The sequence below is a fragment of the Bufo bufo genome, chromosome 1 (genome assembly GCF_905171765.1).
Source record: "Bufo bufo chromosome 1, aBufBuf1.1, whole genome shotgun sequence".
In the NCBI taxonomy this organism is placed as follows: Eukaryota; Metazoa; Chordata; class Amphibia; order Anura; family Bufonidae; genus Bufo; species Bufo bufo.
This window is the reverse complement of record NC_053389.1, coordinates 281,871,276-281,886,289: the sequence shown is the minus strand read 5'-3', so window position 1 is coordinate 281,886,289 and position 15,014 is coordinate 281,871,276.

Sequence of the window (15,014 nt, the reverse complement as noted above, 5' to 3'; positions counted from 1 at the left end):
TGACGAGCAGGCGCTTGCCGGGAAGGAACGCTACTTTCCTGACAATCGACTGATAAATTGTCTCCTCCTTTGATTTGCCTTTGAAGTGGTTTTCTGGGACTCCATTATTGATAACCTATAGCGGAAAAAAAACCTTAGTGCACTGGAGCTACGCTTGAACATGCCAGCATGAGAAGTTTCCGATCTGATCCTACTGGTCAGCCTTCTCTTTCCTGTGGAATTCTATTTTGTATTGCAGTTCTGGAGATTATAGTACTTTCTGAGCTGTGGGATATCGGATTAAGGCCTCATGCACACGAACGTATTTTCTTTCCGTGTTACTCTGTGTGTATTCCGTTTCCGTATTTCCATTCCGCATGTCCTATTATTGTCCGCATTACGGACAAGGATAGTACTGTTCTATTAGGGGCCAGCTGTTCTATTCCGCAAAATACGGAATGCACACGGACGTCATCCGTGTTTCTTGCGGACCGCAGAATACATATGGTCGTGTGCATGAGGCCTAAAGGAATGTTACTGTTAAGCCAGATACACTTGTATGTGCTACCTGTCCATATTATCCATCCGTATTACATACCCGAACTCACTGCATCATCACTCTCTCGTGGCAGGAGAGTAAGCAGACTTGTGGGGGTCGAACATGTAAGTAGTGTTTTTGGTTTTTTTTTTGGTATTTTATTTCATTATCTTTCCAGCTCTTTGCCATCTCAGACAACCCCTTTATAGCAAAATAACTCCAGAGGTAGGGTTACATGAATGTTTTTGTCTTTGCTGTTAGTACAGACCACCAAAATTGACAACATGCATTTAAAGGGTTTGTTCACCCCTTGGGACCTTTTCTGCAGACCCAATTGACCCGGGTTGCATAGCTATACCCCAATTGAGGTTTTCTGCCTTTGTATGATTTTGGACTTTGTCCGAGATTTTAATATATCTATTGTAATAAAGTATTATTTTCATTTTATCGTTCTCTTTAGGCAGTGATTTTTTTTCATATAGTGAGATGCCTACTTAATTGATCTTTCCCAGTGACCTTTTCTGCAGACCCTTCCATGGTGGGCGGACATGCAGGGGGAATCATACCTGATCCCCGCTGCTGGGTAACGGCTCCATCGCTCCGTCTTTGGTGCGGCACATCTGGGGTCTCTTCGCGTCAACACCCAGTTTGATGTGGGTCACTGGGCCGATGGAGCCAATGAGTGGCCAAAACAGTTGTGTGCACCAAACCAGATGTTAATGAGGGGGGAGATCCAAGACCTGTGGTGGGGGTAATAGAGCAAAACCTAGCAGCAGTAAGTATGAGGGTCTAGTCACGCTGGGGGTCTGCAGAAAAGGTCCCCAGGGATGGAAAATCCTGTTAAAGCTAGGTGGCACCCCTGTCAAGCCTTGACAATATGCTTCAGGTTCTTCCACATCAAACTCTATCAAATGGTGGGGAGGTTTTTTTTTGTTTTTGTTTTTCAAAAGCTTTATTGGAATGTCTAGTAAGATACACATACAGATAATAATCTGTACAGTAAACAATAATAAAGAACCGTACAGGAACATTTACAAAAAGAATGTACATTTGATTTTACAATGAAATGTTAATTAACATATCTGAGGGATAGCGAATCAGATTGAAATCATACTTTAGGCTTTCTAAATTCTTCTTAATCCTTCCATTTAGCTTTAAACTTAGCATGTGTACGGCTTTCCCAGGATGCTATTTCCTCAAATCTATATAAAGAATCAACCTCGTTAATCCAATAATCAAATGAGGGAAGGTCTGATGATAACCAGTGTCGAGGTAACAGAAACATAGAAACATAGAATATGTCGGCAGATAAGAACCATTTGGCCCATCTAGTCTGCCCAATATACTGAATACTATGAATAGCCCCTGGCCCTATCTTATATGAAGGATGGCCGTATGCCTATCCCATGCATGCTTAAACTCCTCCACTGTATTTGCAGCTACCACTTCTGCAGGAAGGCTATTCCATGCATCCACTACTCTCTCAGTAAAGTAATACTTCCTGATATTACTTTTAAACCTTTGCCCCTCTAATTTAAAACTATGTCCTCTTGTAGCAGTTTTTCTTCTTTTAAATATTCTCTCTTCTTTTACCTTGTTGATTCTCTTTATGTATTTAAAAGTTTCTATCATATCCCCTCTGTCTCGTCTTTCTTCCAAGCTATACATGTTAAGGTCCTTTAATCTTTCCTGGTAAGTTTTATCCTGCAATCCATGTACCAGTTTAGTAGCTCTTCTCTGAACTCTCTCCAAAGTATCAATATCCTTCTGGAGATATGGTCTCCAGTACTGAGCACAATACTCCAAATGTGGTCTCACTAGTGCTCTGTAGAGCGGCATGAGCACCTCCCTCTTTCTACTGGTAATGCCTCTGCCTATACACCCAAGCATTCTGCTAGCATTTCCTGCTGCTCTATGACATTGTCTGCCTACCTTTTAAGTCTTCTGAAATAATGACCCCTAAATCCCTTTCCTCAGATACTGAGGTTAGGACTGTATCACTGATTTTATATTCTGTTCTTAGGTTTTTAAGCCCCAGGTGCATTATTTTGCACTTATCCACATTAAATTTTAGTTGCCAGATTTTTTACCATTCCTCTAGTTTTCCTAAATCCTTTTCCATTTGGTGTATCCCTCCAGGAACATCAACCCTGTTACAAATCTTTGTGTCATCAGCAAAAAGACACACCTTACCATCGAGGCCTTCTGCAATTTTGCTGATAAAGATATTAAACAATATGGGTCCCAAAACAGATCCCTGAGGTACCCCACTTGTAACAAGACCTTGGTCTGAATATACTCCATTGACTACAACCCTCTGTTGTCTGTCCCTCAGCCACTGCCTAATCCATTCAACACTATGGGAGTCCAAGCCCAAAGACTGCACTTTATTGATAAGCTTTCTATGTGGGACAGTATCAAAAGCCTTACTAAAGTCTAGATAAGCGATGTCTACTGCACCTCCTCCATCTATTATTTTAGTCACCTAATCAAAAAAATCAATAAGATTAGTTTGACATGATCTCCCTGAAGTAAACCCATGCTGTTTTTCATCTTTCAATCCATGGGATTTTAGATGTTCCACAATCCTCTCCTTAAGTATGGTTTCCATTAATTTCCCCACTATTGATGTCAGGCTTACTGGCCTATAGTTGCCTGATTCCTGCCTACTACCTTTCTTGTGAATGGGCACAACATTTGCTAATTTCCAATCTTCTGGGACGACTCCTGTTGCCTGTGATTGGTTAAATAAATCTGTTAATGGTTTTGCTAGTTCACCGCTGAACTCTTTTAATAGCTTTGGGTGTATCCCATCAGGCCCCTGTGACTTATTTATATTAATTTTAGACAGCTGACTTAGAACCTCTTCCTCTGTAAAGACACATGCATCAAAAGATTCATTAGTCTTCTTTCCTGAGGTCCTTTTCCTTCATTTTCCTTTGTAAAAACTGAACAGAAGTATTTATTGAGGCAGTCAGCTAGTTCTTTATCTTCTTCCATATACCTTCCTTCTTTTGTTTTTAATTTGGTAATTCCTTGTTTTAGTTTCCTTTTTTCATTTATGTATCTGAAGAATGCCTTATCGCCTTTTTTCCCTGACTAAGCTAATTTCTCTTCTGCCTGTGCTTTAGAAGCTCTTATAACTTGTTTGGCCCCTCTCTGCCTAATCTTATAAATTTGCCTGTCATCCTCGTGTTTTTTGTTTTGTTTTTTTTTTATAATTCCTAAATGCTATCTTTTTGTTTTTAATGATTTTGGCCACTTCTGCTGAGTACCATAGTGGTCTCTTCCTTTTTTTGCTTTTACTGACAAGCCTAATGCAATTTTCTGTTGCCTTCAATAGTGCCACTTTTAAGTAGTCCCATTTCTCCTGGACTCCATTGAAACTGTTCCAATCTGATAGGGACTCGTATACCACTAATCTAATTTTAGAAAAGTTTTTTGTGTGGTGTGACTCAGTCACTGTACTTATAGTAAACCACACTGACTGGTGATCACTAGATCCCAAGCTTTCCCCTACAGTAATATCATATACCAAATTCCCATTTGTGAATACTAAATCTAAAATGGCCTCCTTCCGGGTTGGCTCCTCAACTACTTGCTGTAGAGATAATACCAGTAGGGAATTTAGAATATCTGTACTCCTGACAGAACTAGCTATTTTGGTTTTCCAGTTTACATCAGGAAGATTGAAGTCTCCCATAATGATAACTTCCCCCTTCAATGTCATTTTAGCTATTTCCTCAACTAGTAGATCATCAAATTCTTTGACTTGGCTAGGTGGTCTATATATCACACCTACACGAGTTACCTTATGATTCTCAAGCTGCAAGGTAACCCAAACTGACTCTAAATTGTTGTCGCTAACTTGTATCAAATTAGATTTTATGCTATCTTTCACATACAGGGCCACCCCTCCCCCTTCTTGCCTTCTCTGTCTTTCCTGTATAGAGAGAACCCTGGTATTGTTATATCCCAGTCATTACTCCCCTTGAACCACATCTCAGTAACAGCCACTACATCTATATTCTCAGATGCCATTATAGCCTCAAGTTCATTGATCTTATTCCCTAAACTGCGAGCATTTGTAGACAAGAATCTGAGCTTTTCATTTCTTAACCTTTGTGCTACTGGCATCTTCTGGCATTGTTTCGGGGGGCAGTTGGACTGCTGGATTATCACTCTTTTGCCCCCCTTTCCTAGTTTAAATGCTCCTTAGCAAATACTTGGAACTGTTCACCGAGGACATTCGTTCCCTTGAGAGAAAGATGCAAACCATCTTTCTTGTACAGTTCTTTTCCATTCCAACAAGAGCTAACATGAGACACAAAGCCAAACCCTTGGTTCAGACACCATTCACCAAGCCATACATTGAATTCCTTAATGCGCATCTTCCTGTCATGCTGAAGGTTATGCACAGGCAAAACTGCAGATAATGAAACGGTTGATGCAACCTCCCGTATATCCTTTCCAAGTGTGTGAAAAGCTTCTTTCACCTTTGAAACCTCATTGCAAGCCAGATCGTTTGTCCCAAGATGGACAATAACATCCACTTCCCTTTCCTGCTTTGCTTGCCTAACAATATTAAGGATCCGTAGTCTATCCCTGCTAGTGGTAGGACCAGGGAGACCTCTCACAACACCATTCTCCTCAAACTTCACACCTCTTATGATGGAATCGCCCACCAACAGCTGCTTACTATCAATCCTCACCTTCTCCTTTTTGTCTTTGGCTGCAGTCTTGCATACTTTAGGCATGGGAGATGATTGTTTCTCACCCACTGTGCTTGAGCCATCCTCCATGTTGCTCTTGCACTCTAAAAGTGCTGCAAATGAATTATGGAGAGCCACAGACTGTGGGACATGTCTTCTATCCACAACTACCAGAACCTACAGTAACCCATCTTCCATTTCTAGGGGGGCCTCTGTGGCAGTGGCATTGCAATGTTCTCAGCCTGAGTTTGTTTAATGGTTAATTTACAAATCTCATATTTCAAAAAGTTAATTTCCTGCTGCATTATGGAGAGCTGTCTACAGATCAGACAGCATCCAAACCTCCAAAAAGTGGAACCTGAAATAAAAGCACAACAATTCCTGCACAGAACCAGGTCTGCCATTGTAAAGAGGGGAAAGATTTTAAACGAACAAATCTTAGGCTACTTTCACACTTGCGTTTGGGGTTCCGCTTGTGAGATCCGTTTGAGGGCTCTCACAAGCGGCCCCGAACTGATCCGTTCATGCCCAATGCATTCTGAATGGATAAGGATCCATTCAGAATGCATCAGTTTGGCTCCGTTCCGCCTCCATTCCGCTCTGGAGGCGGACACCAAAACGCAGCTTGCAGCGTTTTGGTGTCCGCCTGGTCGTGCGTAGCCAAACGGATCCGTCCTGACTTACAATGCAAGTCAATGGGGACGGATCCGTTTGACGTTGACACAATATGGTGCAATTGCAAACTGATCCGTCCCCCATTGACTTTCAATGTAAAGTCAGGAGTCCCTATTAATATACCATCGGATCGGAGTTTTCTCCAATCCGATGGTATATTTTAACTTGAAGCGTCCCCATCACCATGGGAACGCCTCTATGTTAGAATATACCATCGGATTTGAGTTAGATCGTGAAAACTCAGATCCGACAGTATATTCTAACACAGAGGCGTTCCCATAGTGATGGGGACGCTTCAAGTTAGAATATACTGAGAACTGTGTACATATCTGCTGCCTGGCAGCACCCGATCTCTTACAGGGGGCTGTGATCCGCACAATTAACCCCTCAGGTGCCACACCTGAGGGGTTAGTTGTGCATATCATAGCCCCCTGTAAGAGATCAGGTGCTGCCAGGCAGCAGGGGGCCCTCCCTCCCCAGTTTTAAATTCATTGGTGGCCAGTGCGGCCCCCCCCTCCCTCCCCAGTATTAAATTCATTGGTGGCCAGTGCGGCCCCCCCCCACCCTCCCCAGTATTAAATTCATTGGTGGCCAGTGCGGTCCCCCTCCCTCCCCATTATTAAATTCATTGGTGGCCAGTGCGGCACCTGAGGGGTTAATTGTGAAATCTGAAAAAGCTGTTTATGCAGACGGATCCGTTCTGAACGGATGCAAGCGTTTGCATTATAGGTGCGGATCTGTCTGTGCAGATACCAGATCCGCACCGAACGCAAGTGTGAAAGTAGCCTTACTTGTTTAAATTGTATCCACCTCCAGATTACCTCCTGAATGTCTCCAATGCACTTGTAAATCAGCACTTGGAATAGCGGCCTTGGAAAAGCAGCAAGCTATAATTAGCAAGCTAATACTATGTTGCTATATATACACACACTCCCACAAAGGGTCCTCCCCCAACAGCAAATTAACACCTTACTCGCCTATGCTCATTTGCAATCAGAAACACCACTGAAGTTCTGCTACAGTGGAAAAACTCTGAGTTAGACTAAGTTAGTCTCCTGAATATCTCCAATGCACTTGTAAATCAGCACTTGGAAAAGCAGCAAGCTATGAGGTGAGCTGCTGATAATAGTTTTTTAAATAAAAAAGGAACTCTAGTGGCACCGTCGGGAGGAGACAGATGTAAGAGAGCTAATTGGGGAGATAACAACACAGAAGATCTGCATATCCCATTGCTTCTCTCAAAAATTTCAGACCACCATTTTTTAACTGGTGGGCAATTCCACCAGACGTGATAGAAAGCACCTCCCTCCTCCCCACAGCGCCAGCATGTGTCTGTCTTGGTCGTATCGTATCTACAAGTGATGTCAGGGGTCCTATACCACCTCGTGGGCACTTTGTAGCCGTTTTCCTGCATTCTCACACATCTTGAGGAGGTGTGAGGACTTCTGAGTATTCTGGATTGATCTTCAGTTGAGAACGAGGTCTCCAGGTACTTTTCCCCTTGACCAATGAAAGAGGGTTTTGGCATCAAGATAGGGGAACTAAGTTTTGTATATAGCTGTGATATCGGTTTACGTGGGGGGGGGGGTACTATTACTAATCAGACTTTCAAGCCATGTGAGTGGTCTGAGTAATGTTTGTAAAGGAATGTGTTTAGATATGCAAGAACGCAGGAAGGAGACTAAGCTGGGGTATAAGCCCGCTCCAAGAAGTGTTAAAGTAACGGAATGGCCATCTCTCAGTACCCCTTTCTCATCAAACATGGAGAGAACAGGTAACTCAGATTTACGTAGCGAGCTCGGGAGACTCTGTTTCAGCTCAATAGGAGCTAGGTCAATCAAGTCTCTCACCTGTATGAGGGGAGAGGGTAGTGGGAAACCCCATGCTGACCAGTGGAACCACGCGTCAGTAGTAGCTTTAATTGTTGGGCATGTGGTTTGTGTGGTGATAGGGTTGTTTTGGATCCCAACCAGTAGGCCTCTATTTATTTTGTTTTTTTAAGTCGTATTCTGACATCTGGATGAGAACTTAAAAGAAGGCTGCGGGGTCATTATGCAGAGCAGCAGTATAAAACTAATACTACACCCTAAAGGTGTCCCAATTGGTGCTTTTCCTCAGTAGCAGCCCATATGGGTGGCAAACTACAGTTCCCATCTGGCATCTGCTCCAGACTGTAGTCCTCCCCCTGTCTGGCTGCTGAAGGACAAGTCTCCTCCCTTTTGTGTATTCCATATTGTCCTCCCTCACTGCTCAGCCTTTTATAATTGTTCCCAGTTACAGCCTCCTTGAACTCCTAGTGCTGGAACTGGGCATGCTCGACCAGCTATCTCAAGCTACAGGACATGACCCTAGGCAGCAGGCTATGAACATCATGTTGTGGGCCAGTAAGGGTCCTATAAACTGTCCGATGTTCAGAAAGACAAGGGTCGATTTAATGATTAACTTGTCAATCGTGGCTCGTTTGCATCGGCCTGTTGCCCTCCCAGTGCAAAGTATATGTAGAAGGAATAATTGCTACCGCTAGCGGTCATTCTCCATTCTGACCTGCAACACAATTACACAGGCCAATTAATGCGAATGTTATGAACGCTTGTAACTGATAATTGGTCTAAAAATGGGGCATTGTAATAGGCCCTTAAAGGGAACCTGTCACCATGAAAATCCAATGTGAGCTACAGGCAGGATGTTATAGGACAGGAAGAGCTGAGCAGATTGATATATTGTTTGGTGGGAAAAGATTCAGTAAAACTTGTGTTTTATTCATTTAAATTCCTGGTCATTCTGGGCTTTGAAGTCATAGAGACAGTCCTATCAGTGACTGACAGCTATCTGTGTATACACAGTCATAGAGGGAAGGCTGTCAATCAGTGGTAGGACCACATCCTTGATTTCAAAGCCCAAAAATGAATAAAAAAAAAGATGTATTAAATCTTCTCCCATTTCAGAAGTGTGTGTCCACTGGTGGAGATCGCTTGTACGCATGGGTGGCATGGTCATAGACCCTACAGGGAGATTTCCCAGTGGGCCGATGCCTAGAGTGTCCCCCAAGCCGCCCCTCTTGGCCACCAGCCAGGTACATAAAGATCTGATGCTCTCTGCATTAATGTAGGAGCATCAGCTTCTTATGCACCTGGCCAGCAGTCGCATGTGCCCTCTAGAATTCAACTGCAACTTCTGGGTGGACTTACAGTGGAGGAGCGCAGCTTCCCCCTTCTGCAGAGGCTCTGCTGGCACCAGTGAGTCAGGCAACCAAATATAGTCTATAGAGCATTAGCAAAATCATGCAATCCTACTGGAACACTCAGACAACGATTGACAATATTTACACGGAGGAATCATATTGGTGGCAAAGAAACATGAAAACACAGGGCTATCTCATCTAGCCCTGTCAATAGAAGGGGAGCGGAGAGTGTACTGAGCATCTAGGAGTGTAGCTGTAGTGGTGCTACAAGAGCTACTGCAGGGCACCTGGTGCTTTAAATACCTAAAATGCATAAATTTAAATTTCTCTGCAGCCGTTCAACCTACAAAGAAAACCCTGATCAACCCTACCGGGCAATATTCTTGCTTTAATCCCTTCCCGACCAGCGCCATACATGTACAGGGCTGGCCGGGACTTTAAAGATGGCGCCTGCTTGCAAGCACCATAGCTGCCGGATGCCTGCTGTTTTAAACAGCAGGTACCTGAGACTAATGTCCGTGACCAGTGCATATTTAACCCTTCAGATGCAGTGGACAGCAACTCCACTCATCACTCCAGGGGCATTCATGTGCACAATAGATTTAATGGGTGCAGATTACCATATTCCAATACATACAGACTGCAAACAGTTTCTAAGGTTTGCCTTAAAGGTAGACGGAGAGATACATCACTATCAATTCCAGTGCCTACCCTTCGGAGTATATTCTGCACCTCGAGTCTGGTGGTGTAGATAATGATGTATCTAAGACAAGATAACTATTGTACCACATCTGGATGATTTTCTATTAACAGCAAAATCACAGGAGACTCTAAAAAATCACCTACAGATAACCCTGCAGATGTTGACAAGACTGGGCTGGATTATCAATTTCAAAAAATCTGATCTACAGATGGATACCAAGAAGATTTTTCAAAGAACTCTTCTGAATTCAGGAAAGCAGAAATCTTTCCTTCCTGTTCCCAAACATATCAAATCAAAAATCTCTCTCTTCAGGAAGAAGAAAAATTGTACCCTGAGAGTGTTACTGCGCGGTGTGGGTAGTAAACTCCACACCGAATACAAGAGGGAAGGGAAAAGGTACTAGGCCTGGAAACTAGGGAAAGGCCACCACCTAGTAGTCAGGGCTCGGTTTAGGGATTCACTATCAGTATGAACAGACCTCGATGGTAGGAATGTTCATACGCAGGAACCTAGAGCCTATCTGACCCTAAAGGCCCTGGAAATAGTGTCAGGACAAAGAAGTCCTGTTCTTTCCCAGCTGAAGAAACAGGAGACTCCCTCAGGCCTAATACCAAAAGATAGGGGAACACCACCAACAAGAAATAAGGAAAAGACACTTAACTCCGAAGTACGCGGACAAGCGAGAACTAAGAGGAGAACCAACACCAGCACTTCCACAACCAAAAAGGAGCTATCAACAGCATAGCATGATGGGTGAGACCAGATTAAATAGAGGAGTTGGAATGACCACTTAAGCTACACCTGAGACAAGAGGTGTAGTCATACCCAGCAACAACACAGAAACAATTGAAACCAAAGAGGCTGTCAGATTGCATCACGTGCAGCCAGTCGCTTAGATCTTCTGACCCCTTTCACGGGAGAGACCGTGACAGAGAGAAGCTACGCAGATATTGGGTATAATGACGTCATGCATACCCATAGTTCCTTGGGCCCAATTTCATTCAAGACCTCTACAAAGAATAATATTATCGAGATGGGCAGAAACAAAAACTCCTTTAACAAGAAAATGAGTCTATTTACCATATGTAGACTGAGTATATATAAAATTTAACTTTTACTATGATTTCACTTAAAATACGTTGGTGGTAGCAGTGAGACAAAGACAATAGACTTACATACATATAAACACTTATTGTGCCACCTAATAAGACCACAGTAAGATAGTACTGGGTGGGTCTTACCCCGTCCTGTAGATACACGGTCAGGGTTGGTGGGTGGCGGCAATGCTCCAGTGTGGTCGCAGGCACTGGTGTCCAGTTGTTAGAATAATATGCCCTGGTCTAGAGCCCTCCCTGGTCTAGAGCCCTCCCTATATAGATGGTCAGGGGCTATCCTCATAGACCTGCCTCAACGACACGGAGCACTCGCCCCGACAGGGGCGACCCCATACGGAACCTGTCCCTATCTGGGACCTATTCCCTGAATGGCCCTACATGCCATGTTTCGTTCCATAAAATGGAGCTCATCAGGGGCTCATTGAAATCAGAAGGTTTCTACAAAATAGAAAGTGGGCTGGTGGGAGGACACAATGATTTTCCGCGATGAGACAGCATGTGAGGCCTTAAACGTCCAGATATGGGCACGCTATATAGACGACGTGCTGGTTGTCTGGAAAGGTGGCCGTAAGTCCTTTTCGGATTGGGCAGCAAGTTTGAATAATAACCAGATTGGCTTACGCTTCACGTCAGAGTGTGACGAGAAGCGGTTGCCATTTCTTGATATTCTTATCACCAAAGATCAAGACGGAGGTTTGGAAACAACAATCTTTCGTAAGCCTACCTCAACGAATTCCCTCCTGAGGTGGGACAGTTGCCACCCTTTCCCCCTCAGGAGGGGAATTCCTCAGGGTCAATACCTGAGATTAAGGAGAAATTGTTCGAACGAGGTGGAATTTCAGAGGCAGGCAACAGATCTCAAAAAACGCTTTATGGACCGGGGTTATCCCATTGGCACACTAACACCAGCCTATAAAGCTGCAAAAGCTCGCTCCCGTAGCTCCCTTCTTACCCCTAACAAAACGAGCAACACTGAGAACATGTCCCCAATAGGGATTCAGGAGACACATTTAATCAGTACATTTAATGAAGCCTCCGCAGGCATAAGAGAAATAATTGCCAAACACTGGCATGTGCTCAGGATGGACCCCGACCTCTGTACCACCATAAAAGAACACCCAAGTATAACATATAGGAGGGGAAGGAGTGTACGAGACTGGATGGTGAATAGTCATTTCTCTCCTAACCCGGCCTTAAAAACCTGGCTGGAAAAAGGTGTTCATGGAAACTACAGATGTGGGGGGTGCATAGCCTGTAAGTACATGCAGTGCGGAAAATCATTTAGGAGCTGCAATACAGGAAAAACATACATTATCAGGGATCTGATAAACTGTAAAACCATGGGGGTTGTCTATAAAATCACATGTTCCTGTAACAAGGAATATGTGGGCAAAACAAGAAGGGAGCTGAGACGAAGAATCGGAGAGCACATTAATGATGTCCATAATAGTAGGGACACCGTGGTCTCGCGCCATGTGCGTACTGAGCATGGCGGGGATCCAAGGTGCCTTTCGTTTATGGGAATCGAAAAAGTGAGGCCACCTGTGCGAGGTGGGGACTGGGATAAGAGAATCCTCCAATGCGAGGCAAGGTGGATTTTTTACCTGAAGACACTATACCCCAACGGCCTCAATGAGCAACAGAGCTTTACGTGCTTTATCTGAATATCCGGCTGATATGATGGTTAGGACCGGTCCCACATCTGTTTATAAATGTTTATAAATTCTAATATCTAAGGAGGGTAGGAATTTACCGTCTTATATCCCCCTCCCCCTCCCTCTGCACTAGCCTAGATATGATCTTATTGTTAAATCTTAAATATCTAGGACATGAACTTTCTGATAAGGCCCAAAAATACCCCCTATTGTGGAATAAGCGTAAAAATTCTTTTTTGTCATATGTATATCCAATGACAAAAATATTACTACTCTGCAATTTCTTTGTGGTACATAAATGGACCTGTGTGTCCAGTATTCTCCCCTCTTATAAGTACTGTATGGCCAAGTGCATGCAGAAAACTAGTATGGAGGGAAACCTGTTAAAGAAATCCACCTCTGAATGATTGTATTCTCTAGAACTGCTGTCCGGCATCTGAGACGGCTGATCAGCGTGGAGTGCCTGCGCGTCATCCGGTTGCTATGCGATGGGTGACGCTCGGACACATCCGCATGTACTTCCGGTAGCCCGAGCGGTCATGTGACACTGACTTCCGGTGGAGTGGAACGCATGGAAACAGCGTGCGTTCCACATGCGTTCCACCGGGGGAAGGTGGAGCAGGAGGGCGGTAACAGCTGGAGGCGCTGATTTTAAAAGGTGAGGCGGCTGAATGGGCTGTGCTCCTACACTGCCGGCATTCAGCAGTGAGGTGAGGCGAGGGTATTACTGGGGACACTTCTCCATACCCCGGCAGGGACGCGTACCACTGACCGTTCTTACCACCTTGTATTTACAAGCAATTCTCTACCGAAACAGTAAGTTGGAGACCATATACCTAATGCTGTTTAAATATGTATTATAATAGGCGCTTGGTAGTAACTACGCCATGCATATTTCTCTTTGTGTATTTTGTAGAAACCTTCTGATTTCAATGAGCCCCTGATGAGCTCCATTTTATGGAACGAAACATGGCATGTAGGGCCATTCAGTAAGGGACCTTTAGGGAATAGGTCCCAGATAGGGACAGGTTCCGTATGGGGTCGCCCCTGTCGGGGCGAGTGCTCCGTGTCGTTGAGGCAGGTCTATGAGGATAGCCCCTGACCATCTATATAGGGAGGGCTCTAGACCAGGGCATAACAGGAGTATCCAGATTGCCATATTATTCTAACAACTGGACACCAGTGCCTGCGACCACACTGGAGCATTGCCGCCACCCACCAACCCTGACCGTGTATCTACAGGACGGGGTAAGACCCACCCAGTACTATCTTACTGTGGTCTTATTAGGTGGCACAATAAGTGTTTATATGTATATAAGTCTATTGTCTTTGTCTCACTGCTACCACCAACGTATTTTAAGTGAAATCATAGTAAAAGTTAAATTTTATATATACTCAGTCTACATATGGTAAATATATTTATAGGAGGTATGACATATCTCTGCACATATGCACCTGGTGCATTGAGGTATAATTTTTTGTATATAAGTGTTAAGAAAATGAGTCTACCAACCAGGGTGAAGAATTCTCTGGTTTGGTGGATTGATCCAGACAATTTACAGAGAGGTGTTCCCTGGAATTCTACGTGGTAGTAAACACTGACGCCAGCAAGCAAAGCTGGGGAGCCCAAGTAGAGAACCACTTTTTTCAGAGAGAATGGTCTCCTCAGGAAAGAGACACATCTTCAAACACAAAAGAATTAAGAGCAGTTTTGAAGACATTGACAATGGCCGAAGATCTGCTGAGAGGGAGACAACGTGATTACATTTTGCAACCTCAAACAATAGAGAGGAAGAGGGAGTCCTTACCTCTAGGAGATTATAGCTCAAATATTCTGTTGGGCCCAGACCAACATACAGTCAATTTCAGCACTATACCTGACAATGATATAGCAGACTTCCTAAGCAGGAAAAAAGTTCGACCCAGGGGAGTGGACGTTAAACAAAGAAGTATTTCAGGAAATATGTTGCAAGTGGGGCCATTCACAGATAGACTTGTTTGCAACCAAAAGAAATACTCAAACATATTTTTACTCCGGTGGACAATCCCTTGGGAGTGAATGTACTTTGCCAGGAATGGAACATGGACTTAGCCTATGCCTTTTCCCTGATCCATCTTATTCCAGCAGTACTAAGGAAGATTGGCGAGAGGACAGCAAAAATTCTGCTTATCACTCCAGCCTGGCCAAAGAGGAGTTGATATCCACTTCTCAGGTCAATGTCTCTGGAAGAACCAATAACCCTTCCCAAGAGACGTGATCTTCATCTCCAGGGACCTCTAAAAGACTCAGACATTGGAAAATTTAATTGGATGATCTGGATCCTGAAAGGAAGATCCTAGGAAGGCAACGTCTTCCAGACAGAGTGTTTTCCACCTTACAGAATAGTCGAAAACCTGTTACTTCATCCATATCTAACAAGATATGGAAGAAGTTTGGCTCCTGGTTAACATCTAAT